The sequence below is a fragment of the Herpailurus yagouaroundi genome, unplaced genomic scaffold (assembly GCF_014898765.1).
Source record: "Herpailurus yagouaroundi ecotype Mexico unplaced genomic scaffold, PumYag 213, whole genome shotgun sequence".
NCBI lineage: Eukaryota > Metazoa > Chordata > Mammalia > Carnivora > Felidae > Herpailurus > Herpailurus yagouaroundi.
The window spans coordinates 13,163,964-13,191,890 of record NW_024412444.1 but is presented as its reverse complement, the minus strand read 5'-3'; the positions used below and the strand labels follow the sequence as shown (position 1 = coordinate 13,191,890).

General features: G+C 42.3%; 1 long non-coding RNA gene across 1 annotated transcript; it reads left to right on the top strand.

Moving 5' to 3' along the window:
• The first annotated feature begins 524 nt into the window (after positions 1 to 524).
• Positions 525 to 27,927, top strand: LOC121016832 (uncharacterized). The gene is made up of 3 exons (XR_005784482.1): positions 525 to 726; positions 21,159 to 21,291; positions 26,936 to 27,927. It is a non-coding gene; the product is annotated as an uncharacterized LOC121016832 (long non-coding RNA).

Sequence of the window (27,927 nt, the reverse complement as noted above, 5' to 3'; positions counted from 1 at the left end):
ATTACCATTTCTTTTTGGTGGTGAGAACCTTTCAGGTCTACTCTCTTAACAAGTTTCTCGTATATAATACATTATTGTTAACTATAATCACAATGCGGTGCATTAGACCCCCAGAACTTATTCATCTTCTAAATGGAAGTTTGCACCCCCACCTTCTTTAATTTCATACTCCTTGGTGAAAGGAGGTGGGGGGGAGCAGACTGGAGATGATGCAGAGAGCTGGCGCCTTAAGGAGTCTAACAGACCTTTTCCTCTCCACCATTTCTGCAGGAAGGTTTTACTCCAGCATCTGTGTTTTATCCTAGCATCTCACAAATCTCTCTTAACACAGACCATCGCCTGAATCCCTGTAGCCCTTGTATCTCTGAAGGCATCCCTGCACTGTGTTTACCACTGTTACTCTCACCAACAGACATGAAGCTGAGACGATATTTCTAAAAATAAAACGGCTCCTCCTTCTCTACCTGTCTCCGAAACTGGGTACTGAAACAAAGCCAGGAACACCCTTCGTAGCAACTCCCTTGCTGCCAGATTTGTTTTCAAAGCGTCTGACAAGCCACATCCGATTCATCCTCAAAACTGATTTGTCAGGGGAATAAACAAGTGTCAGAACTTCCCAAGAAATCTAGTGATGAAAAGGCCTTTAACGATGAACAAATTAAATTCAGTTCTCACGCCAAGCAACAGAAAGAAAGCGAAGTGAAAAGCCACAGAAGACAAGCACAGGTATGATTTAAAATTTTTTTAACATTTATTTATTTTTGAGAGAGAGGCAGAGTATGAGCAAGGAGGGGCAGAGAGAGAGAGGGAGACACAGAATTCGAAGCAGGCTGCAGGCTCCGAGCTGTCAGCACAGAGCCCGACGTGGGGCCCGAAGTCACAAACCGCGAGATCATGACCTGAGCCTAAGTCAGACGCTCAACCGACTGAGCCACCCCAGGACCCCTCAGGCATGATTTTAGATAGGCCAGAGATGAGGGACTGTTAATGAGAAACAGATATAGGAGGGGTCGTTGCGACAGCAGATGCCCAGGAGAAGGGGGCTGAGCTGGGCAGGTCTTGCAGGAGAGGTACTTTGGGGCTGACAATTACTCAGCGTTTTATGAAAATGTCCCATCCACGGGCATCTGCTGGAGAATCATCTTTCCACCTGCTTTTGCCACTGGCATCCGTGCATCTCTTCTCCAACTCTTCTGTCCCAGGGCAGACGTGTGCACAGTGGGATTCCCCTGCCTTGTTTCCGCTCCTGCATTCCTCTCTAATGCTGTCAGATCAAATGAACATGCTCTAGGTGACCGCTCAATACTTCAGGCTTCAGGCTCTTAGATGAGCTGTAGCAATCTAACGGTGTGATGGTTTCCATTAAATTCTGAACCTTGCCCTGTAGGGATGGAGCTACAAAAATGCATAAATTATTTACTGTAAGGGCTTTGCTGATGACTGATAAAATCAAATTAGCTGCTTTGGGCTAAGGATGAATTTGAAACAGAATTTCCTTCTTTGAAGAGACAGTGACAAATCTATTTGATAGGTCTGCATGTTAACTTTTTTTTTTGGTTGAAATTTTAACAGAATCCTTTGTTAGGCAAAATGAATGAGATTGGCCTAGGTGATGAACTAGTTTTTTCCCAAAATGTCTATTTTTGTCACATTATTAAAGCCATACCCATCCATATAGATTTTATTTTTAAAAGAAAAAAAAAAAAAGAAACAGGAAAACCACAACAAAAGAACCACTCACCCATAATCCCAAAATCTGGTATTTGGAGCATTTACTCATAGCCTTTTGTCATGTGGGTGTATTAGTATGCAAGTTTTTAAAGTGAAGTCATTTTATATATATGGATATTTACTTTCTTCACATATTCATTAAAATCTATGTTAATGAGTATATAATATTCCATATTCTGACTCCATTTTTTATTACTGCTTTAGAATAATTATTCCGCCAAAAGGTACAAATACTTTTAAAGCTCTTGATATACATTGCCATATTATTTTCCAGAAGCTCTGATTTTATTTATTTATTATTTGAGAGAGATAGAGAGCACACATGTGATCAGGGAGAGGGGCAGAGGGAGAAGTTAGAAATCAGTAACAGAAAAACTGGAAAACTCACAAATTTGCTGAAATTAAACAGCACACTTTTTTTTTTTTAATTTAGAGAGAGAGGGAGAGAGAAAAAATGCAAGCAGGGGCGAGGAGCAGAGGGAGAGACAAAGAATCCCAAGCAGGCTCCATACTCAGCCTGGAGGCCAATGCAGGGTTCTATCCCATAACGTAGGATCATGACCTGAGCCAAAATCAAGAGCTGGGCGCTCAACCAACTGAGCCACCCAGGTGCCCCTGGTTCAATTTATAATCTCACCAGTTATGTATGGGTTTTTAATGTTTGGAGTTTGGGGATTAAAAACTCATAACAGAATTTGTTTCATACATACGGATACTTCTCAAAACATTTGCTCATTTACTAGATGAAAATACTCTCTCATTGCTCTTTGAATTAACTGACTAATGAAATTTACTACTTTTAGGCTTTCAAGTTAGTCTTTCAAAGAAACTGGGGTAGTGCATAAAGAGTTTTGCTCTGTTCCACTCCTTCCTGGCCACATGATTTCCTAATTCTTTCATTATGACTGATATAACCAAGAGTACCTGTATTGAAGTAAAAATATATCACTTTTTTGTAACTTAGCTGGTTCCCACATGAGATGCAATCCTAGTCTGATTCAAATCCTAGTCTAGCATGTTCAAATAAACATGCTACAGGAGCCAAAATTAATGACAATGTTTAAAATGTATATCTAATTTGACTTGTCTCTCTTAAAGAACATTTTTTAAAGACATAATTTATCATTCATGATATTTCTTTAAAAATCATCCTATTTCTTCTGTTCATTTTTGCCCCATGGATACTTGAAAGTTTCTTTCTTTCCATCAATATTCTCCATCAAAAGCTGCATCCAATGTCCCAGAGCCCTTAGTCCTTGCCTTTTACATCAGACCCTCTTTCCTCCTGATGCTCATGTCTTAATTTCCTCTATTCCTACTCCAAATTTGGTATCACAAAAGTCTGAATCGTGTTGCTGAAGAATGAACTTTGGTTGACGGAATGGTAAGGCAGACACACATGCACAGTGACACAAGTGACATACACCTTGGCTTTCTTTCTTCTTTTTTTTTTTAATTTTTAAGTGTTTTTTAATATTTGAGAGAGAAAGACAGAGCGTGAGTGGGGGAAGGGCAGAAAGAGAGGGAGACACAGAATCCGAAATAGGCTCCAGGCTGAGTTGTCAGTACAGAGCCCGACGTGGGGCTCAAACTCACGGACCACGAGATCATGACCTGAGCCGAAGTCGGATGCTTAATCAATTGAGCCATTCAGGCACCCACCACTCTGGCTTTCTAAACTCCACTGCTATTAATATGTAAATGAAACTTTGTCACAAATCATCTGTGTTTGTACAGTAGAGTCCTATCTCAAACTGAATTAGCACTTGTTGACGTCCAATAAAATAAAAATTTCAAATGTCATTAAGGGCCCACTACACCCAAGGTATTGTACTCTATGCTCAAGAAACAAAGAAACTTACAAAGACATACAATATCTGTTTCCTGCTATGTGCCTTCGGTTGGAAATATGAAAATTATAAACAAGGGGGGAAAAGCCCTATCTTCCAAAATAAAATGTAACAACGATGTAATTCAAGAGAAATGTTTTAGAAAGTTCATAGCCACTAGAGTAGTACAATAAGACTGTAATACATATTCCCCATCTCCTTTCTTCAAACAAAACACAATCACCCCAGGTGGAAAGATATGGCAGCAGGGTCTTCAGCTTCCAATTTTTGGGTAAAGTCTGGTCTAGAGAAGGTGGCCTTAAATTTTGGATTCTCCAAATGTGGTTTTGTTGTGGAAAATGTGCCTTTCACATCTCGTGTTTACTTGTCTGTCTACTAGATGCCACTCACTGGGTATACCTTCGGTGGGCCACAGAGATGGCCTTGCTTTCCTGTAGTTTCCAGGGGGTATATTTCATGAACAGGCCTCGATTTGGGCTCTAGTTGACTTTGTTTTCTATTTCCCTGATCTTTCTTATTCATGTTTTTGTCTTATTCATGTTCCCCCCTCCCCCCCCAGCATCGTATGTTTTTTTTTTTGTAAGATGCCATAAATTCCTAACACAAAACTGCATATAAACAACAAAGGGATGTTTCTAGTTAATCGCGTGCCAGCATTTCTTGCCTTGTATTTGATTAGCTACTTGAGGACAGGGGTTCTGTCTCCCTCATTAGAATATGGTATTTATTTTTCCATTTGTCTTAATACTCAGCATTGTATGCAATATATGTCTCAACAAATTGTTTGTATATATAATTTATCCCACTGAAATAGTTTTGTTGAGCATTGTCCTTGATTGAAACAACAGTTCTCCCTCAGTTCTGCAATCACGCAGGCAAGAGGTGCTGAAATATCCAAAATAAAGCATTTGCACAGGAAATACCAGGCTTAAGATCTGCCATATCGTGAATAGATAAGATCACCCAAACTAGCTAGCTTAACTTTTTAGGAACAAACAGATGGTCAATAGTTCATTATAATCACTGAGAACCAAGATTCAAATGGTCTCACTCAAAAAGGAGTTTTACAGCCTCTAGCTGAAGTTTAGGATCAAGCTGAATCAAACTGGGCTGTTGAAGAAGGAAACTGGATGATTATATCTTGCCCAGTCTCCACTGGACACCCAAAGGGAAGAATTAGGAAAGAAAAGCTTTGGCTTTTCTTTGGGAATGGTCCTTCCCTGGTTTGACTTTGTAGAAAAAGCTAATTAAGCAATGCCAGATGAAAAACGCAGGCGGCTGACCCAAGATTTGATCAACATAGCATTTACTCAGTTTAATTCAGTGAGCATTTCCCTGTGTGTTCTGTGCAAGACACTGCCCCAGGCAAGATAGGAATGTGAGGGAGATAGAAGAATGTGGGGGAGGCAGAAATGAACAAACACACAAAAGACACAAAATCTGGCCCCAGAAATTGGGGAGGAGCTCATGGAGAAGGCATTGGAGGAGGGGTGAGTCAGAGAGCCCGAAATGGAAGGATGGGTATTATTCCAGGAGGAGGAAACCTTCAGCACAAGGGCATGGTGATGGAAACTGTGCTGTGTAGTTGGAAAGGCGGGTTGGATGGCTAGACAATTGGGGAGATGGCAAATTACCAAAATATCAAAATATTTGGAGATATGTGGTGACTCAATTACATGCTCCGGTTCCACATAGATGTTTGGAGTCCTAAACAGCCAGATACTGGCCAGGGAAATTTATCTCATGCATGGTGTATGGGGAGCGGGAGGACCATAGGGAAATCCATCCTTTCTCCCTCCCTTCCCCGACTCCCAGCTAAGCCAGGACTATTTCTACAGGGAATCTCAGAACTAATACTAGTATCTCATTCATAGAGCTGAGTGGTTCTTTTTGTCCTATGTCAAAGATTTCACTTTATTAATATTAGCACTTCAGATCAAGATGATCTTTTCAAAGCATGCATAGTTTCTACTGGATGAGTGGTTCTTAAGGTACACTCAGTGAAATCCTAAGTTTCCTTTGGAAACACCTCCAGGTTTCCCAGAACGGAGAAAGAAATATATCAAAATGAGGAGGAAACAGCAGCAGACACTCACCCCATTTCAAAGACAGCAGATCTGCGTTAGTCTATTTTATACATGAGCCCCCTGCTTGCAACTTTATTTGGAAAAAAAAGGGGGGATTCCATATCACCAAAAAAAAAACAACAGCAACAAAATGCTTTCATAACCTAACATTCAGAAAACACAGAAAAGCTATGGGAGTGGGAGGGTCATGAAGGGCAAGTGTAAGAAGGAGGGATGTAGACATCAAGACATCAATATTAACGACTGGGGTCTCAAATCCATACTTAAGTGTAACTTGGAATTTTATGACTTTTACCTTCCTGGAAAAAAAAAAAAAAAAGCATCCACTGCATGGATTCTCTTGGCTTGGGCAAGCCATAAATAGGCAAACTTCAGTAATAATACCTATACTTTTTGAGAACTTACTCCATGGCAGGCACTGTGCTAAGCATTTGTATGTCTATTTACAGCAAATCTTTACAACGAATCAAAAGGTCATCATTGGGTGGTTCAGTCGGTTGAGCGTCTGACTTTGATTTCAGCTCAGGTCATGATCCCAGGATCCTGGGATTGAGCCCCACATTGGGCTCCATGCTGAGTGTGGAGCCTGCTTGAGATTCTCTCTCTCTCCCTTTGTCCCTCTCCCCAGCTCACACACTCTCTCTCTCACTCCTCTCTCAAAATTAAAAAAAGGTTGTCATTATTTTAAACTATATTTCTTTTAAATAAGGGGACAAGGTTCAGAAAGTTATGTAACATTCACCAAATCACAGTTAATAATAATTAATAAATGGGGTAATTCATAACAATAGGAACAGCCGATAGACACTATACAAGATGTTTCCACCTCCTCCAAGTCCAATTTCAAGGGCAAACACTGCCTATGGGACCCAATGGTTATATTGGAAAATTCCACAGGAAGAAATTCATCCATCTGCCACAACTCCTGCAATCTTTGGATCTTTAACTTTATGACTCTTCCTTATCTCTTGTCTCTTTTCCCTCACGAACTACAATATAGTTTTTTAAGCAATGAGATCGGTGAGATATACCAAATGTTTACATGCAAAATATGTGATTTATGGGCTTGTAATTATATCCTATCAAAATTTTTATCAAACTATTACCAAAATTTTCTTTTGCCTTATGACAGTAGCCCTCAAAGCTTCAGAAAATATATATTAAATTTTTATCTTAAAAAAAGATTTCTATTACCAAATATTGTATTCCAGATTGTTGCGGGCTAGTGTCTCACAAGTTCTTTCCTACCCCTAATGTCTCAGCCTCAATAACTCATTGTTAAAATAAAAACAGGCCCGTCTTAAAGAGTGGTGTCACAATTTCAAATAATGGCCATAAAATGTCTCCTCTGGGCCTGGTCCACAATAGGTATCTTGTGCTATAATGTTGGTAATAATTGTAACGTATGTGTATTTCTCCACTACTTGATTGTAAAGTCCCGAATGGAGTAGCTGTCCTGTTTCGTTTATAGTTACTTCACTGCATTGAGTTTGATAGTTTGTGGGTGCTGTAAGCTCGACAATTTAAGTCCACAGTGCTTGCTTTACTGAGGATTGGGAAAGAGGAGGCATGGGGCTTGGCTGGGGCAGGCATCTTGTAATTCCAAGAAGTGGTAGCCAAAGGAAAGCAGAGAGAAGGTGAAGCAAAAGAGAGGGAGGGAGGGAAGGAAGGACAAGCATGCAAGAAGCTAAAAGGAAGAACAGAGCAAATGGGGGTGTTCACTCTTTACCGTCAATGGCAAAATGCCTCCTCATCTGAATGGTTTCTGCGCTTCATGACCAGGGGAGTCTTCCCTGCTCTCATCCCTTGAGCCTCCCACTCAGATCCTTTGCCAGGAACTCTTTTCCACCCCTTCCTTGCTGCCCCACGCTGAGCTGAGCTCCCCTCCTGTGCGTTCTGCATTTGGCCATGCTTTCCTCTGCCCTGGCCTGGATCTGTGAATGCTGGCCACGTGGCAGAAGCCCCATTAGTGTTTGCCGAACTGGACTGCTAGAAGGTTCTGCACCTCTCACAGATCCAGGGTGTAAACAAAAGAGTCGACACATCCTGGGGACGACCTCGCATCCTCCAAGTTGTAGGCAGCTAACACACAAGCCATCCTGTTGAAAAAAAGTCTTGGTGACATCTCTGTCATTGCTCAGAGTGGCCACAAGTGAATGTTAACAAAAGCCTTCTTTTGTTAGCCATATGTGAAGTGGTTTAGTCAGAGCAGAATTAAAGCACACATCCCAGAGGCGGTGGTGGAGAGCACTAAGCCCCCTTATGAAAGTCACCTTCTAGCTCCAGGGGCCCTCATCCAACTGGTCTGCTAGGCCAAGAACTCTCTGCAAGTTGGCAAGAGCAAAGCCTCAGTAGCCTGGAGCTAGTGTGACAGAATCCCTGGGTGGTAAGAGCATGTCAAAAGGCAGCAAAGAGGGTGAGGAGAGTAGCTGAGCACTGTCAGCTGGTGAAGCCACCAGGCTCCTTACACCTTGAACCTGGAGCCCTCCCACACTGTCTGCCTTACATCCACCCCCCCACCCCACCCCCACCCCCGGTAGCGACCAATCAGATTATGGCCCCCTCCTGATTGCACCAATCTCAAGTGCTTTGTGTTGTAAAGACCTAGGCTTGCCAGCAAGGCTTGGCAACAGCTAAACAGTTAGTAGCCTTAGGGCAGGGGACTTAAAGAACTTGGCCTACACCTGCTTTGTACGTGGAGAGGGAGCTTATGATCAGGGCCTGCAAGTCAGATAGCACAGATACAGAGACGTAGTTCAAAGATCCAGCAGTCACTAAAGGCTGGAATTGAGTACAAAGGGTCTTTGAGCTGATAACTGTCAAGTTCTCTTTCAGAGAAAAGCCTTTAGGAATAACGTCCCTAGAGTTGCCTTTTATATTGTAAATCTGTGCAGAGTAGGTTTTCTTAAGCTACCTGATGGAGCTCTGTCACGGGGGCGTCTCGTGCATTGTAGGATGTTTGGCAGCATCCCCAGCTTTTACCCACTAGATGCCAGTAGCATCACCCTCCTCCTCCCAGTGGTGACACCCAAGGATGTCTCCAGACGGCACTAAATGTTCCCTGGGGCGCAAAAAGTGTCCTCAGTTGAAAACCACTAGTCTAGACAGTGGTAACTCTCATGTCCAGCTACAAAATGAAACCTAGTGTTGAAAGCTCCCTCAAAATACAGCCCGAGCAACCCTGATGATACCCCCATCTGGCTGTTTTTTCAAGACTCCAAGTTGGTTGCATTTCTCCCTAAGCCTCGTGCCAGTTCACCAAATCATTCTAAACTAGCCAAACTCACTGAATGCAACAGACCCAATATCTCCCTGGAGGAAATGTTGACATGAGAATGGCTTCTTCAGGGTCACTCATTAAACCAACAGATTTTTATCAAACCGTATGTCAGGTTATAGAGTTTTGGAAAGATTCATATGAAGCTTCTTAAGAAATAAAGTCCCTTTCCTGTCTCAAAGGAAAGAAAACCATAACAATGCTTTGAAATTACCAACAAATCAGCTCTTCTGTACTGATTCTGGATAATTTGGTCACTTACTATCCATAGGCTCAATCACCCCTCTGCCCTTTTGGGGCTGTACCTTCTCATCTCTATGTTAATAGGAACTCAACATGAAGTCCTGCAGTGATCACAATGGACAGCCTTTCTCCAGATAGTGCGGTCCAGAAATCTGGAGCAAGGGCGAACTGTTGATTGAATGCCTACTCTCTGCCAGACACTCTTCCATGCATTACACATACAGTAGCAACAACTCTGACCAAAACTTAGCAACCTCACAGATGAGGAAACCATAAATGTAATCATGAGAAATATGAGAAAAATACATGCGAAACGAGACTGCCACCTGGCATGACAAAGGAGGGCTCTAACTAGTCAAGAGAGGACCGCAGACAAAATACTTAGAGTGCACACCTACAGCTGAGGCTGACAGTGTAGGTCAAGACTCTGGGAAGTGGCCCTTCGCCCCTGAAAGTCCTCTCTCCTCTGAATCGCCCCAGCTCCTTAAATGTAAGCCTGCTGTGGTCTTTACACATGCTGCCTTACCTTATCAAGACCTCTCTCTCCGTTTTTCTTCCCCATCAGTCAAGGACAGGCCCTTGCTGACCCGTCGGGCATTTGGTACCAGAGCTGGGCTCTGACTGACGCTCCTGTTTATGGCATTCATTGTGATTTCCCCACCCAGGATGTTTGACTTGTGGCTCAGCTGCTACCCTGACTGGGGCTAGTTTTTCAGCCCTCTCCCCAAGTTAGTAAACCAGTGCCCTGGGGAGAAATACCCCAGAACACATCGGCTTGATCATTATTTCTTAGTTCAGGGACGGTAATACTCCCGATAAGTGTTTCATCACAACACGCTCTTCAAGCACAGAGTCTGTTTGTGTGACTGGGAATCAGAGGCTCCTCACAAAGTCCTCAAGAGAAGGATGATAAATAAAGTGATGGACAGAAGACAGAATGCTCACACCTGGCCCAGGCCCTGGTCCGGTTAATATCCTGCCTCGTCTTTCACACCATGCTCTGTACTCCCTGCAGAGATATGAAACAGCATATGAGGGAAAACGCCGTGGGTCAAATAAAACAGCATGGATAAAAGGGCCTCCTGTGTGTAGACCCATTCTTCTCTGGGCCTCGGCCATAAATCCAAGCAATAGCACCTGCATCTTTCCAATGCAAAAGGAAGTTGGGCGGGTCATGAATGAACTTAAGAGTTTTGACCTCAAGAGGCACTTGCTACTTGTATTATTGTCTTACTTACACAGTCAACAGTTTTTTTCAGTAGAAGCTATTTTAGGGGCATAGAGCTCAGTGGGCACTAAGGAGGACACACGGATTAACAACACCTTGACCCTGCTCTTGAACAGCTTGCAGTGACGCTACTCAGAGTGGGGCTCCATGGACTGTGCTTGGCCTATGGGTTGTTTGTGACCCTCCATGATGAATAAGAAAGAAAAAATGAGAGGAAGCATTTAGAAAGTTGTGCCCAAGGGTGCCTGGGTGGCTCAGTTTGTTGGGTGTCTGACTCTTGATTTCAGCTCAGGTCATGATCTCACAGTTCACAGGATCAAGCCCCACATTGGGCTCTGTGTTGATAGTGTGGACCCTGTTTGGGATTCTCTCTCTCCCTTTGTCTCTGCCTCTCCCCTGCTCATGCTCTCTCCCTCTCTCTCTTCCTCTCTCTCTCAAAAACAATAAACTTGAAAAAAAGAAAGTTGTATAGCAAATAATGTGATAGTTGTTGAATAATAGCAAAAATTCAAGTTTTCATTTTATGTCTTATTCTTCATTCATTTCTACAAATGCAATACTTACTGTATTTTATAAAGGTAAGGGTCCTCAGTGTTTTATAGCTAAGAAACAACTTGTCCTTAACCATCGACAGTTTGAGCAACACCAAATACACACGTGATTAAAATACAAGGCAGATAAAAACAAACATGCTGAAAACCTGAAGTAGTTCAACGTTACACAGGAGGGGAGGAAAATTCTGGAAAACGTGGGTGCAAAGGTACAGGAAGCCTAGAAATGATGCAACTTCACTTTCCAAGTGGAACAAAGATTAATCAAAAGAAATAAATTGTAACAAAGACATTATTATCGACACTAATAGTAGAAATGGTCCCAATGTGACAGTTTAAATATCCAGAAATATCACTTAGGTATGAAACTATTGGCACCACATGCAAAGAAGATTCTGGAAATCACACTGTTTCCTTCTGGAAGGAATGAACAGATTTGGTTGAAAACAAGCCAAGGAATCTCAGAAAATATCCACCAATGTCTCAGAGTAGGCTTGGTACTAGGGACAGTGGAAGACCCGGTGAGAGTAAACTCCTCAATGTGCCCTCTAGGGTCACCTTTCTTCAGCCCATAAACAATATGCTGAGGTCACAGGGGCGGAGTTGGAGGAGTAGGTAAACTCAGTAAATGTCTCTCTAGCCTGGCACGGCAGAAGCCAAGTAAGTAACAATGTTGCAACAGCAAGTGTTTTAACCAATGCCTGGCAGCAAAAGAGTCCTATTAAAAGGAGGAAAATGCTTGTAACCACACCAAATCAGATGCTGGCTAGCTGCAGGGTTTCTCTGAAACTCTGACTCCATACAGGAGCCTGCTCACACCACAGATGGGAAAAACTGAAATCTGAATGATACCCAGTCCTTGGGATGGAAACCAATCAAGAAGCGAGGTGGTTTCTGGTGCAGGCATTTGAACAAAATGGGAGGTTAATCAAACCGAGGCGAAGTTACCAACTGCAGTGGCTGCCTTGCTTGAGAAATTGAAGGAATAACAACATCCAACTCAAATCGCACGTGGTACAAGAGGTGCGACCCACTTTTAAAAACTGAATGGGGAAGGGGCACCTGGGTGGCTCGGTCGGTTAAGTGTTTGACTTTGGCTGAGGTCATGATCTCACAGTTCATGAGTTCAAGCCTTGCATCAGGCTCTGTGTTGACAGTTCAGAGCCTGGAGCCTGCTTCGGATTCTGTCTCCCTCTCTCTCTGCCCCTCCCCTGCTCACACTCTGTCTCTGTCTCTCTCTCTCTGAAAAATAAATAAACATTAAAAAAAATTTTTTTTAATGAATGGGGGACAAGAATAAAAGGAAAAGAATGAAAGAAAAAAAAGAAAGAAACACTGGCATGTTCCCTACAAGAAAATGCTGCATCCCACCCCCAGTACCCTACAGGAAAGGGCTGCAGCGTGAAGAGTGAGAGAGGGCAGGCAGACAGGGGAAAGAGGGAGAGAAAAGGGTTTTGTTTTAGAAGAATTTCAACTGAAAAAAAAAAAAAAAGACAATTGTTCTGAATTCTCAAATAATTTTTAAAGCACGTGGGTGAAATAAATGGCCGAAATGTGGTAAGAAAATGCAATGATATGATGAATAAGGGTTTAGCAAAATTTAGGAAAGAAATAAGGGAAAAGTAATGCTTTTATAGGACATAAAACCACATGCAAAGCAAGGAGCACAATCACTGCTGCAGGAAACGGGCTTGGAAAACACATGAAATGTAGCAAATAATGAAATGTTAGAAGGAAGGGGATCCTGGGTGGCTCGGCCGGTTAAGTGTTTTGACTCTTGATTTTGGCCCAGGTCATGATCTCACAGTTCATGGGATCCAGCCCCGAGTCCGGCTCTCTGCTGACAGCTGCCGAGCCTGCTAGGATTCTCTCCCTCTCTCAAAATAAATAAATATACTGAAAAATAAAAAGACTGGAAATGTTAATAGCCAGATTTTTAAAAAGATGTTAAAAAGGAAGAATGGTAGCTATACAGGGAAAGGCAATACACATACACATATATATTCTGCACATTAAATACATATTATAATAATTTAATATATTATATACTTTCCATCCAAAAAATGAATAATAGGTGATGGTTTTTATTAGAATAAAACAAATATTCATGTGAGGAAGACCTGTGTATGTACAGAGATGGCTGACAGATCTTAGGAAAAACTGATATATATCAAACAATGTTGAGAAAAAAAGTTCAGTAAAATTACTGTACTTAAATGATCAAGAGAATTGTACAAGCATCTATGCAGAATAGGCAAGTCACTCAAGAAATGAAAAGAGACCAGGTAGGTGTCTCAGAGAATTAGATACCAGGAAAGCATGATAGCAGTAGGTTAAGGCTGTGTGGGCTTTGAGGCGGAAACACCTGGCTTGTCCATACGTTTGCTGGGCAACCCTGCACTCCTACCACTTACTTGAACTTTCTGGTCCTCAGTTTCCTCATTTGTACTCAAGGATGTATAAGAAAATCAGCCAGTGCATATTCTTCTCAATTCAGAGAGGTCATGAAGAGACAGACCATCCGTCAAATTATAGAAGCCAACAGATACATCACCACCGATGCATCAAAATACACACAGTAAGAATTGCTAGAAATACAAGGAGAAACTCCAAGAAAATAAGAGGAAAGATGACTTCATACACCTCTCTAGTCCCCCTCTGGTGGGGTCAAGTAGAAATGAAATTAAGAGGCAGAAGTGGAGGGGCACCTGAGTGGCTCAGTCGATAAAGTGTCCAACTTTGGCTCAAGTCATGTTCTCACAGTTCGTAAATTCAAGCTCCACGTCGGGCTCTGTGCTGACAGCTCAGAGCCTGGAGCCTACTTCGGATTCTGTGTGTGTCCCTCTCTCTGTCCCTCTTCTGCTCTCTCTCTCTCTCTCTCAGAATAAATAAGACATTAAAAAAAAAAAAAGAGGCAGGAGTGGATTTAAATAGTGTAATCATTTAGATAAATATCCACTTTCTGTCCTACACCCAAGAATACATATTAGTAAACTCAGGCAGCATGTATAAAAATGTTCCAAATTACTTTTTTAAAAATTCCAGAAAGTAAAAAATAGTACAGGCTGCACTCTTTAATCACATGTAACAAAATACAAAATACATGAAAGAACAAAAACTGCTAACAACAAACTCCCTGTCCAACAACAAAAAAAATAAAATTAAAAAAAAATCTCTACAACATCTCTAACGTTAAAGAGAACATCAAAACCACAAATGCAAAACATATGGAAAACAAAATGAGAACATTTCACCCCAAATTCTGAGGGAAATAGCAAAAACGAGTAAGGTAAAGGTCCTTCCTCACACACAGTCGTTATTAGAACAAAACTGTAGAAACAGCAAGATGAGCATTTCCTCAAAAGTAGAACACACTGGGGGGCGTCTGGGTGGCTCAGTCGGTTGAGTGTCTGACTTCGGCTCAGGTCATGATCTCTCAGTCTGTGGGTTCAAGCCCCACACCGGGCTCTGTGCTGACAGCTCAGAGCCTGGAGCTGCTTCATATTCTGTGTCCCTTCTCTCTCTGCCCCTTCCCCACTCACACTCTGTCTCTGTCTCAAAAATAAATAAACATTAAAAAATAAAAAAATATAGGGGCGCCTGGGTGGCGCAGTCGGTTAAGCGTCCGAATTCAGCCAGGTCACGATCTCGCGGTCCGTGAGTTCGAGCCCCGCGTCAGGCTCTGGGCTGATGGCTCGGAGCCTGGAGCCTGTTTCCGATGCTGTGTCTCCCTCTCTCTCTGCCCCTCCCCCGTTCATGCTCTGTTTCTCTCTGTCCCAAAAATAAATAAAAAACGTTCAAAAAAAAAATTAAAAAAAAAAAAAGAAAAAAGAAAAAAATATATATAACACACTACAAAAATAACTAAGGAAGCACAGGGAGGGATCCATAAAGATAAAATAGGATTGGTATAGTAGAAAATGCAAGAAGTGATCCTTTGAAAGCCCAGGAAAACAGATAAACCAGCGCATAGTCTAATCAATGATCAAAAGAGGGACAGGCCGCTCAATACTCAAACCAGGAATGAGAGAGAAAAGAAATAACAAATTTAAACTACCAAGAAGCAATGAGAACATGAAAAGACGTTCGCGCTTACAAATTATCACATGAATACAAATCAAACTAACATTGATATAACGTTTTTAGCCATGAGCTAGGCAAAGACATGTCACTATCCAGTTTAGGGGAGGATGGGGGACAATGAGACCATTTCTTAACTTGGTGAGGGTGAAAATCCATGCACGTCATCTGGAGGATGGTTTGGTAATATGTGCCAGACTTTTGAATGTGTGTAACCTTTGACTAAATACCTTTACTCACAGGAATATGTTTTAAGAAGATAGCCAGACACACACATGCCCACGTGGGGCACGAAGAGCAAAACTTAATATTTAATATCCGATAAAACATGTGCCTTTAAAAAATTATGTTGTAGATTTGCATTTCTTGACTTGGAAAGATATCTACAACATGTGAGGCAAAAAAAAAAAGAATTAAAAAAAAAGAAGCAGCAGCATGTAAATGTGAAATTACAAATTCAAAAATAAGTACTTTGAATACCTGCTCTGTGCCAGATATCCCGCCAGGCATGGTAGGGAGCACCAGTAAACAAGACAGAGAAAGTTCCTGCCCTCATCGACACTGGAATAAAAGCATAAGCCAGCACTGGCCTGTAGCACATGTCTGAGGAAAATGTTCACCCTCTATGAACAGTAGTTATCTGTATTTGGTAGGATTTGGGGTAATTTCCTACTTTCTTCTTCATTTCTCTGCATTGATAGTTTCAAAATGCACATATCTGGTTATTTTAATCAGGAGGATGATTTGTTTTCTGAGAGGTGTGGAAATCACTCGTGGTTGAGAGCATGGTGGACTTGGGTGTTTAAGCAGTGCTGGAAAATAAGGGTAGAATTTGCATTCATTGAGACCGCAGTATTTCCCATTACGATCAATATATGATCACTGTTTACCAAATTTAAAATGAGAATAATATGACCACCCATAGGAACATACGACTCTCACACAAAATCTTGTGTCTGGATTTAGCAAATCCAGAAGTCTTCTGAGTCTCCCTCATCCACAGATGAATGAAAAAATCAACTGACTACAGCTCTTAGGAGGCCTTAAATAACCCACGTTTCTCCCGGTGAGGTGAAGGAGCCAACGGCTAAAAGTCCTGTGTGGCTCCAGGTGGAGGTACATGCAGTGGTAAAACTCCACTGCAAAACCAGTCATTTCTTAGATTTTTGTAACCCTTTCCCATTGGGAAAAGCAGTGAAATATTTGAGAAAGAAAAGAATGCATGCTTTAAGTTCAACGTATTTTTCACGTTTGACTTTAATTTGGGGACTACACACTCAGTATTTTGATATTGACATCTGTTTTATGTTTTGATTATTCTTAAATGTGCACTTCAGTGGATATGAACTCCTCAACTTTTGGGTGACGTCTGTCATCCGAACCACAAAACTGTCTGCGGTTTCCCCAGGAGCCCATCGTGGGAATAATGGGGTTCGTTGCCTTCCTCAGTACCACATTCATTTGTCTTCTTTATAAGGCTGACATTAGCGTTGGAATGTCCTGCCTGCCACTGTCTTCCGGAAGCCATTTGAATCTTCTTGACCTGGGTCAGAGGTTTAGCTCAGGGCAGAAGACTGTCAGTAGCACCCATATTCTTATGTCCCTCAGAGTATCTCTGTTCTACCATTCAACCCATCTGTGTGTTAGAATACAGCTTCCCCCATTCAAGCTTAGAAATAAAAATGAGTGTGTGTCTATAGAGGGAAGAGTGCATCTCATAGGTACTTTGGAGTAAAACGTGAGAGAGGCCTGAGGATGCAAGTTTTGAAAATAATGAATTGTGTGTTGATGTAAAAGCCTGAATAAAAGGAGCTTAAACAAGGTGGAAGTTTTATTTTCAACAGATACGAAATTGGAAGTTAGAGCATTTAGGCAGCTTGACAAAGTCATCAGACACACCGTGTCATTATCCCTAAGATGGGCCCTTCTCTTCATGGTACAAGATGGCTGCTGGAGTTCTAGCCATCTTGTCAGCATTCCAGAGAGCACAGTAAAGGAAGGAATAGAAGGAGACCTTCTCTCCCTTTTTTTGGAGACCTCCCATTAATCCCACACAAACCTTCTCTCTAAATCCCAGTTTAGTTACTTGGCTCCTATAAGCTACAAGGTAAGCTAGAGGAAGCAGGGTTTTTTTGTTTTTTGTTTTTTTAAGCAGATGGTAATGAGCCAGCTAAAAATCAGGGCCCTTATTAATGAAGAGGAATGGGAGGATGGATAGAATGTTAAGAGGCAACATGTAGGCACACACCAATGCATGTAGACATAACTTTAATGACTTCTTAAAGTTCTTCTGAGGGAAGGGGCTGTCACTACCAAGTTACCACAGGGTACCAATAAGGCAAGATCTGGAGACACAGGGGAGGTCTGTAGTAGAGCTGAATTTCAAATGGAAAGATTCTGACTTTAGCTGTTGTGCCCAAGAAAGACGTGGGGAGAAGATAAGTCACCGAGAATATGGGAAGGGGTCAGAGAACTCTGAGAGGTAGTGTGGTGAGTTTTAAAAAAGAAAAAGAAGGATAAAAAGGAAAAGGGGAGGAGAGGGGAAGAAAAAATACCTCAGCGGTAAAGTAGTTAAATGGATCTGTAGAACCGGGATGGCCAATACGCAAACCCACCTCGGGCTGCCCAAACTTACTACATTCACAAATCCCCGCTAGAGGGTGGGTGCTATGGGGGGAGGGGTAAATCTAGAAAAAAGCCTAGAAAGGCCCCTCAGCCAGGTCGGCACACTCCACAGGGGACGGTGTGCATGAGACAATGTTAAGTAGAAGCAGCAGTTTTGAGACAAATGTGGATAGAGAACAAGAGCCCCGCCCCCCTGCCCCATGGTCACAAACATCCCCGGGGGCTCAGGGGAACAGATGTACCACGAGTCATGAGGTGGGATTTTGAGCCAATTCTCTCCAGAGCTTAAAGGGCATTTCCATGTGGGTTAAGTTGCCATTAAACTTCGGCTTTTCTCTCCTGTCAATCTCCCCAAGTACACGTGAAGAGGATGGCGAAATGTTTATTTGAGCTTTAATAAAACATAAGCTTTATAATGAAGAAAAACAAAGTTAAATGCCATACAGCTGGTTAGTGGTTCAACCAGAACCAGAACCCGTGCTTTGTATGGCCTCCTTTATTTAGGAGGGAAATATGTGTCATTATCTAATTAACCAGAGAGATTCTGGAGTGATGTGCTCGAATGCATGAGTGAGTCTAGGCTTGGCAGAAAGAGGGCCCTGATCAATTAGTCATGTCTGCTGTGTGCTCTGGATGTGGGGCGTGACCTGCCATGCCGCACATCCATTGTCCTCCTTAGACCATGATGACACTCTAATTGCTGGGATTTACAGCGATGCCATTAGGTGTAATAGATGTAATAGGCCATGTGTGTTCAGACTTGCCAGGAAGAAGAATCTTAAAATCGTGTTTTTTCTCTCTGTCCCAAAAATAAATAAAAAACGTTGAAAAAAAATTTTTTAAAAACTCTGTCCCAAAAATAAATAAAAAACGTTGAAAAAAAAATTTTTTTTAAATGTTTCCGATTCTGTGTCTCCCTCTCTCTCTGCCCCTCCCCCGTTCATGCTCTGTCTCTCTCTGTCCCAAAAATAAATAAAAAACGTTGAAAAAAAAATAAAAAAAATCGTGTTTTTTCTGAAGTCCTGTCTAAAGTAGGGCAGAAGATCAAAAAGACAAACTCTACGACTTACAGATACTCTCGTTTCTCCAGTTCAACCTACTGTGATGCTTCAACTTCTTCTATAACATTCTATTAAAAGTTCAGCCTTTCTTGGCATTCCTCATGGAGCCGGAATAATAATAAACGTGGCAACAGCAAATAGCATAGGCAAAGCTTCTAGTAGGTGCTGCGTGTTATGCTAAACACTTCATAGGGCGCTGTCTTATCTAATTCCCTCAGCGATGTAGGAGACTCATGCTCCCAGTATCCTCATTTTCTAGATGAGAAAACTGACAGCAAAGGTTAGGATCCTGCCCCAGGTCTGACAGCTGGTTTGTGTTGAGCCTGTGATTCCAGTTCTAGGGGTAACCTGCATCTCGCTGCCTCTAGGAATGACCGTGGGGAGAACAAGCAGAGCCCTACCAATTCATGGGAACAAGGAAAGATTTCCATTCCACACCTGAGTCCTTCCCAGGACCATGGTGGACTCATATCCATAGAGGCAGCTGGGAGGGTAGTGAAATGTTCCTTCTCAGGCATCCTATTGACTTGGTTCCTATTCAGAAGGGATTCTCATTAGTGAAATCTGGAAGAACAAATATTGTTCTGAAAACATTTCCCCTTCCACAACACTCCAAGAAAGCGACCAAATGTCTTCAGGCTAGGATTAAATTGTAGTAACTAAGGCTTCTAAACAGACAATCACTGTACTTTCTCCCTGAGGGACAAATTAAGAATTTATTGATGCTTTCCCTCATTAGGGTTTCAGTCAATGGAACACAATTTTGTCACTAATATTCTGGTGGGAATTTTCCAGAGTGATTAATGAAGACGAATCCATGGGCCCTGATCAATGGCAGCTGACTGCTCTCAGGCCGGGAGAGGCATGAAGTCTTGGGGTGCATTTCTCATCTCCTCTAGACACAACAGTGTGGGGGGGATAGAGTGCCTGTCATCCATCCCTACCACTATGCACTCACTCACTCATCCGTGCCGTCTCCCTCACCCCTAATATTAAAGAGCGCACACAATGTGCCAAGCCCTGTTTTAGGCACCAAGGGAGATAGCAATGGATAAGTCATACAAGGCTCCTGCCCCACCCCCACCCACAGACTTCAGAGGTTCATTGCAGGAGATGGACAGACAATACACAATGGCCAACATCACGAAAAAGAACTTCAGATGGTGCAATGTCCATGAAGAGGTAAGAAGTGACTCTCAGAGGAGCTCCAAGTGCCTCTACACCAATCTGTACCCCCAACTAGAACATTCCTTAAAATAAACGCCAATAAGGCCACGCAAAGCCCATGAGTTGTAAAGAGACAAGACCATCTTCCCTTAAAAGTGGGTAGCATGCTGCAGGCTTCATTATCCATGGTTTCACACTGTCCCTCTTCCACCCCTGATCCTAAAGGAAGCAAGCTTCCATCTGGCCTGGCATTTTTAAAAAATGATGCAGTCATGAAATGAGAAGACAAAAAATAATAAACTCCAGAGCCTGCCTTGAGAATAATGTTTTACCAACAGGATGTGTCATAAATATAAAATGGCAAAGAAAGATGTTCCAGGATTTGTCCTTTGTCCTTTGCTAGCCAGACAGATAATGAGTTACCATCAGGGAATTTTTTTTTTTCTCATTTAAACATGAGCTACATATAACTTCCATACTTTTGTGAAAAGGGAACCTATAAATCACAAGTTATTGTTTCCTAGAAACTGGGATTATATAAGGGAGAGCCAAACAAAACCCTTTGTTTCATGAGCTTGCAACTTTTTAATTAAATACCACTTTAAACTCGCACATGCATAAGCCAAATGTTCTCAATCCATTCCGCCTTCAAGCCCGGTGTCCAAGCTCCGCTCTCCATCACTGTTGCTATAGTAGGGGTAGGATTCTTGCGTTTATTTGTTTCTATTTTTTCCTCCGTCAATTTAGGTAAACTTAGGAACACAGAGCATAGGACAGGGATTAGTTCTTAACTTTTTTTTTTTTTTTTGGTCATGGTCCTCATGACCAAGGACCAGACTATACATATAAGACTATAAACAAATAAGGAAGGGAAGGAGGGTGGGTGGGAGGGAGGGAGGAAGGAAAGAAGGGAGGAAGGAAGGGAGGGAGGGAGGGAGGGAGGGAGGGAGGGAGGGAGGAAGGAAGGGAGGGAAGGAGGGAAAGAGGAAGAGAAGGAGGAAAGAAGGAAGAAGTAGACTCCTTAGCATGTAGGGGGCATGTAAACCAAAAACACTTAACTTGACTCCTACAGATCACTGAGGCAGAATCTGATTAGTTCTTCGCCAGTGTCTCTGTTCCCTTCATCTTTGGCATACTTCTAAATTGCATTCACCAATTTCACGTGAGGACATGTGGCTAATTCCCCACGGAATGTCAGCAGAAGGGATGTGTGTTACTTCTAGGAACGGCCCCTAAAATTTCCTGCCCTGTTGCTCAGGTTTCCTCCCCTTTCTCCTGCTGGATACATGCAAAGGATCGAGTGGAGGTCTCCGAGGCCCTGCAAGATGGTACAGCCACACACGAAGCACCTGGGTCCCCCTTTATGTTGGGCTGTGACATGAGAAAGGAAGGTAGGACACCGAGGCATGAGGGTTGTTCCTAAACACTTAACCAGCTCTGAATAATACATTCCAGTCTTAGTCTGTCTGGGCTACCATAACAAAATACCATAGACCGGGTGGCTTAAACAATGAACATTTCTCGTAATTCTGGAGGCTGGGAATCCAAGATCAAGATGCTGGCAGATTTGGTGTCTGATGAGAGCCCACTTCCTGGTTCATCAAGGGTGGTCTTCTTGCCATGTCCTCACATGGCAGAGAGATGAGAGAGTTCTCTGGAATCTCTTTTTAAAAATTTTTTTTTTAATATTTATTTTTGAGAGAGAGAGAGAGAGAGAGAGAGCACGCAGGGGAGGGGCAGAGAGAAACAGAGACACAGAATCTGAAGCAGGCTCCAGGCTCTGAGCTGTCAGCACAGAGCCCAACGTGGGGCTCGAACCCACAAATCACAGGATCGTGACCTGAGCTGAAGTCTGACACTCAATTGACTGAGCCACTCAGGCACCCCTCTGAAGTCTCTTTTATAAGGACACTGACCGCTTTCATGAAGCTCTGTTCTTCTGACCTAGTCACCTTCCAAAGGTACCACCTCCATCGCTGTGGATTAGGATTTCCCCATATGAATTTGAGGAGGGATACACACACATTCAGTCTATAACTCCTTTGCTCCATTGTTCCATCCATGAAGGTGACACTAACAGATACCATGTGGATAAACTCTCTCTTTTTACTATACTCAGACATTTATGCCATGCTTCAGACACCTCTAACCTCACATTCAGAGGATATCCCAGAGATCTTATCCAAGGACTTTAAGTACTAAATTTATATTTGTAGCCAGTTTGTAATCTACCCTTCACTACAATCCCTATTTGAAAAGGCCTTGAAGAATCAGTACATCAGGGCACCTGGGGGGGGGGGGTCGGTTGAGTGTCCAATTTCAGACCAAGTCATGATCTCATGGTTTGTGAGTTTGAGCCCCACACAGGGCTCTCTGTTGTCAGTGTGGAGGCTGCTTCAGATCCTCTGTCCCTCTCTCTGTCATGCTCTCTCTCTCAAAAATAAATAAACATTAAAAAAAGGAATGAGTTTATGATGAGAAGTCAAGATGAAAAAAGTCTTCTAAATCAGGGGTCGGCAATTTTTTTTTTCTGTAAAGGCTACATAGTAAACATGTGAGGCTGTGAGGGTTTCTTTTGCAGCTAGTTAGTACCATCATGGCAGTACAAAGGTGGTTTAGATGCACCCAAATGAATAGGCAAGGCTATGTTTCCACCAGCTGTAATTTACAAAAACAGGTAGATTTGCCCCCATGGGCTGACCCTTGCTCTAAATCATTCCTACATTTTCACTAAATATGATAGAGGCCACATGTAAATTCCAGTATCAATTTCAATTCTTGTGTCATTGGTTTATATTTGTTTGTTTTAAACACCACCCCTTGAGTAGTATCAGCTAAGACAAATACAGCTGTAAACACTAACTTTCTCTGCCCCAGCACTGTACTCACTGTGTTTGGCACAAGGTAAAATGCAATAAGTTCTAGTTCTCTTCTACTTTCCATAAAGTTTGCCCTGAAAGGTCAGATTTGAAGTCAAATCTGAATAGAAGTCTCATTTGTTGGTCTACACCTTTGGTCAAATCACTTTCTTTTTGTAAGCCTTGCCCTCCAAATCTGTAAAATGAGAAAATTAATATATTACTTGCAGGATATTTTGGACAGGGAACCAAATAGAATCAGGTATATATATTTTGTGAAATGTAAAGCCCAGTACAGAGGTAAGAGCCTATTATTATAAGCTGCCTCTCCCTTCCTGGATTCTGGATTGACTTTCTTCCCACTTGAAATGTGATTTTTTTTTCCTGACAAATCCCAAGGAGGTCCACTAAATCCCCATTTAGCCTAGGCCAGGAGGCTGTTGGGGGGGGGGGGGGCAGGGGGGAGGGGGGAGGACAGACCGGCTCCACCTGTGTCCTGATTGACTGTCAGAAACCTGAGCCTCCTTTATAGGGACTAACTGCATCCAGAGAACACAGCTCCAGCTGCCAAAAAGGGTTGCTGTTTTAAAGAGATAAAATGCAATAAAGATCTTTTTGTAATGGGCGTTCTCAGTATGGTTTGACCAGCCAATGACACAAGGCACTTGGCCTTGGACCCAATGATATTTGAAATGAGCTCTGGAATTGAGATCCTATTCCTATCAAAAGAGTGTTACCCTTAGTAGTCCGCAGCTAAGACCTTCCAAGTGCAAAAATCAAGACTACTTTTAGTCAAGTATTAAAGTGGTGAAAAAGATTTGTGGAGAGAGTATTTATCCCATTGTTGCAAATTTTCATGTCTGCCCCATTTAACTGGGAGTTGCCACGTGTATCAAACTCCAGACTCTAGAGGAAGTCTGAGTCTTCCCAGCCACGGGCATCTGCACACCATCTAAGAATAGTGCACATAACCACTCTCAAAGAAACAGAATGCTTTTTGGCTCCATCGATGGTGCCTGCATTAAACCTTGAAGGAAAAAAAAACTTGAAGGAAATCGTTGTAATTGGTTCTTGCTACCTAGTCATTTGATATGTCCTGACAACATCTAGAACAGTGCCTGGCAAGAGAAGGTCTTCAACACAGATTTGTCAACAGACCAAGCCCTATAAACAGGGCAGTGTCCTGTATCTGATAAGGTAGAGATGACAAATATCCAACTGGGCCATACTCCACCTGTGCTCACCACAGACATCAATAATCACTCAGAATGGCTTTTTCCTGATGAACCAAAACAGAGCAACAGTAACATCTTGACCAGGGCGGTTCTTCTGCAACCTGCATAGTCATGACTCTAGGATAATGGGCCCTCTGTTGGCACTTTGCCTTTCCCCCAAACCATGTTTTCCCATAATCTTAGTTAATTGTGGTCTACTGATCCACTCAAGAACTCAAACTAAACACCTGGTAGCATCCTTGAAAATTTACCAGTATCCAGTAGAATCAACAAATCCTGTGCACTCTAATACCCAATGCAAATTCTGAGTTGCTTCGGTTCAACTCCATCATGATGGACCAGGGCCATTTTTGGTCTCAACTACTTGAACAACTTTTAAAGCTCCTTTGCTTCTATGTCAACCCCCAAGCTCTGTTACCCATACAGCCACAAGAAGGGTGCTATTAAAACTTAAGGCAGATTGGGGGCACCTGGGTGGCTCAGTCGGTTGAGCGTCCGACTTCAGCTCAGGTCATGATCTCGCAGTTTGCGAGTTCGAGCCCCACATCGGGCACTGTGCTGACAGCTCAGAGCCTGGAGCCTGCTTCAGATTCTGTGTCTCCCTCTCTCTCTGCCCCTTCCCGCTCATACTCTGTCTCTCTCTGTCTCTCAAAAATGAATAAACATTTAAAAAAAAATTAAAAAAAAAAAACTTAAGGCAGATCATGTTAATAGCTCATGGGTGGACCATGTGAACTTCATGATCTATATCTTTCCTTCCTTTCCAACACCAGGTCAGTTTGCTCTCCTCTCCATTACTGCAATGCAATTGCAGCTTCGTGGACATTCTTCCAGTTCTTGGAAAATATTTGGATCTTGGTTCCACTGAAGGCCTTCACACATGTTCTATTGTCTCCTTGTAAGTCTGCTGCCCATGCCTTTCATGACTAAGAACTGATTCTCCAGATCACAACCAAACTGCTACCTCCTCAGAGAGGTCTTCCTGGATTACTCACTCAACCCCCACCTTTTCTGTCAACCTGATGCTCTGCTCTCTAACCCTACTCTTTCTCTGAAGACTTGGACTTAATGTATGTTTTACACACATAGAAGTTGCAATTTTTGTAAAAAAGGAAACATCAATGAAAACAGTACTGTAGTCATTTCCTAGTAATTACCATATTTCACATTGTTATTTTACTTTTTGTTGTTATGCCACTTCTCTAATGTGGTATAAGTTCTTTTGAGAATGGGGACAATGTTTGCCTTGTCAGTACTACAGAAAACACACACACACACACACACACACACACACACACACACACACACCCCAAATATCCCTTCACTCTGTAGGGTTAGAAATTCTAAACCATATTCATAGATATACCTTTTTTTGTATCTACCTTTTCCACGAAATCTATGTACACGTAGAAGGAATACCCCAAACATAAGAGTAGACCAGATCTCCGTGTTTGAACCATGGGACACGGTCCATTCTGACCATCTGAGCCTGATATTTGTCATCAATTGCCTTAACCAAGATACCTTTAGGGCAGGGATCTCATTGGGACTTTGCCCATTTTCAAATCCCTCAACTAATGCTGCCCCATAATTATGTTTTGAATCTGTGGAAGGACAGAGCCAGGTAGTGACCCAGACATCCAAATTTTGTTTATTGGGTGGCCTGGGTTTGGTTTAGGCTCCAGGAATCTAATAAGAGGACACCCAGAAAGATGAAATTAAATCCCTAAATGCCTATTCATTCAATAATCCTAAAATAATTTCTAATAAAATTAGAAACAAAGAGCAATTGTGAAGCGTCTTTGTCTGTTTGCCCCACTCCTCAGAGAGCCTCCAGGGGTAGTTTTCAGAGCTTTGGATGAGGTTTGGCCCATTTAAGTCCCATTGTTTGTGGTTCCATTGGAAAAGTGAGTCTCTCCTCCCCCAGCCTCCATGCAACTCTTTGAAAATGGCACTCAATGAGGGCATTCCTTGCAGAGGAACTTTGCCCTTAGGGGAAAGTTTCAGATGACAGGTCATAAATTTAGAAGGCCCCAGTCTCAGAAGGCACCCTGAATGATTTCAATAAGGTGCAGAAGGAGATGGTTGTTTTAAAAGCATTCTACCAGAGTGTTCAGAATGCAGAGGCTCAGCTGTCAATAGCTCATGGATGGACCATGTAAACTTCATGATCTAGATCTTTCCTTCCTTTCCAACACCAGGTCAGTTTGCTCTCCTCTCCATTACTGCAATGCAACTGCAGCTTTGCAGACGTTCTTACAGTTCTTGGAGAATATGCAGGCCAGTTTATTTCCTGAAGCATCCACATATTTTCTGGTCACCCAAGTCACATATCTTTTTGCATCACTACAGGGGATATTTACCTACCCACTTAACAGGTAAGCAAAGTGAGTCTGGGGGTTCCTTGAGGGATGCCCAATATGGGCCATGTACTCTAGTATCTCTTCATATTTACAATATGACCTCGGCTGACATCAAAAATGCTCAGTCTCATAAATGGAGACCTCTTGTCTTAGATTAAGTAGATACATTCAGAGTGAGAGCAGATTAAGTGAAGGCCACCATAACAGAGGGAAATAGTGAGCTCATAACAGAGGGAAATAGTGAGGGGAAAGAACTCCCCTCTAATTGACAATTGCATTAATCAGCTCTATATTAAGGCAGAGAACTGATCTGACTTCCTTTTGGGTCTGGTGGAGAGATACAGGGAAGGTACAAATCATCTTACTTGTTAAACTTCCTTCCTCTTTGTACCTTTCCTTTACTCTCAGCATTCAGGATAGTGCCTGACACACAGTAAACACTCAATAAATATTTATTAAATTGCTATTAATGAATATGATCAATTTACCACTTCACTTTGGCCCCACACATTGTCTAACTTTCTGGGATTCATATCACTGTTCTAAAATAGGTTGTTTTGTTGTTGTTGTTTTTTTAAGCAACAAGTCGACCATCATTTCTGCCATTGAAGGAGAATGTTACCTGAGACCACCCTTGGTCACAACTCTAAGATATCCCTCGGTCTCCCTGAGGTGCGCTGTGCAGAGATTGGACATCACAAGCTTCTCCCACAGCAGGTCTAAAGGATGAAGGTACAAGCAGCTGAGTATACAACCCATGGACCAGTGCCGAATGAAGTCACTACCTTGGGGGCCCAGGACTGTCATCACTGTCCTTGCAAGTCCACGCTTCTGGACTCTTGTGTGGACACTGTGCACCTGCAGCATCTGGCTGACGGCTCAGTAGACTACAACAGACTGGATTCAAATCCAGCTTGGCTGTGGGGCTGGACTTCTCTGAAACTCAGTGTCCTTGACTGTGAAATGGGAGAGGATATAACCACTTCAATGCAGCAGATAGCAAATTTTGATGTGTACACAAATCACCTGGAGATCTTGTTATGATGCGGATTCAGACTCAGTAAGTCTGGGACGAGGCCTGACATCCTGTATTGCTAAGAAGCTACCAGGTGATACCCATGCTGCTGTCTGGGAACCAAACTCCAAGCTGCAACACTGTGGGGCATTCCATGAGATAACAAGAGAAATCAAGGGAGATCATTATTTATGTTAATAAGCATTACAAGGAAATTTATTAATAATAGTTATAGGTAGGAGAATTCTGGTTAAAACACATGAAGTTACCACCAACCAGGTTTAAATTAGACTGTTTCTGGCCCTTCATCCTTTTATGGCAAGTTTTGTGATTACATGTGAAACCTCTTTCAAGACCCTCCTCATAAGCCCTCATGTAACTACAGAAGTCAAGGGCACAGTGAGAAGATATTTTATTACCCATGTATTTATGTATGGGTTTTTGGGGTTTTAAAACTGGCAATTAAAACCTTGTAAATTTGTATTATCAACAAAATAAATGTAGACGGGTTAGTTACTCATTGCTAATAAATTTGATCATTCATTTATAAAACGAA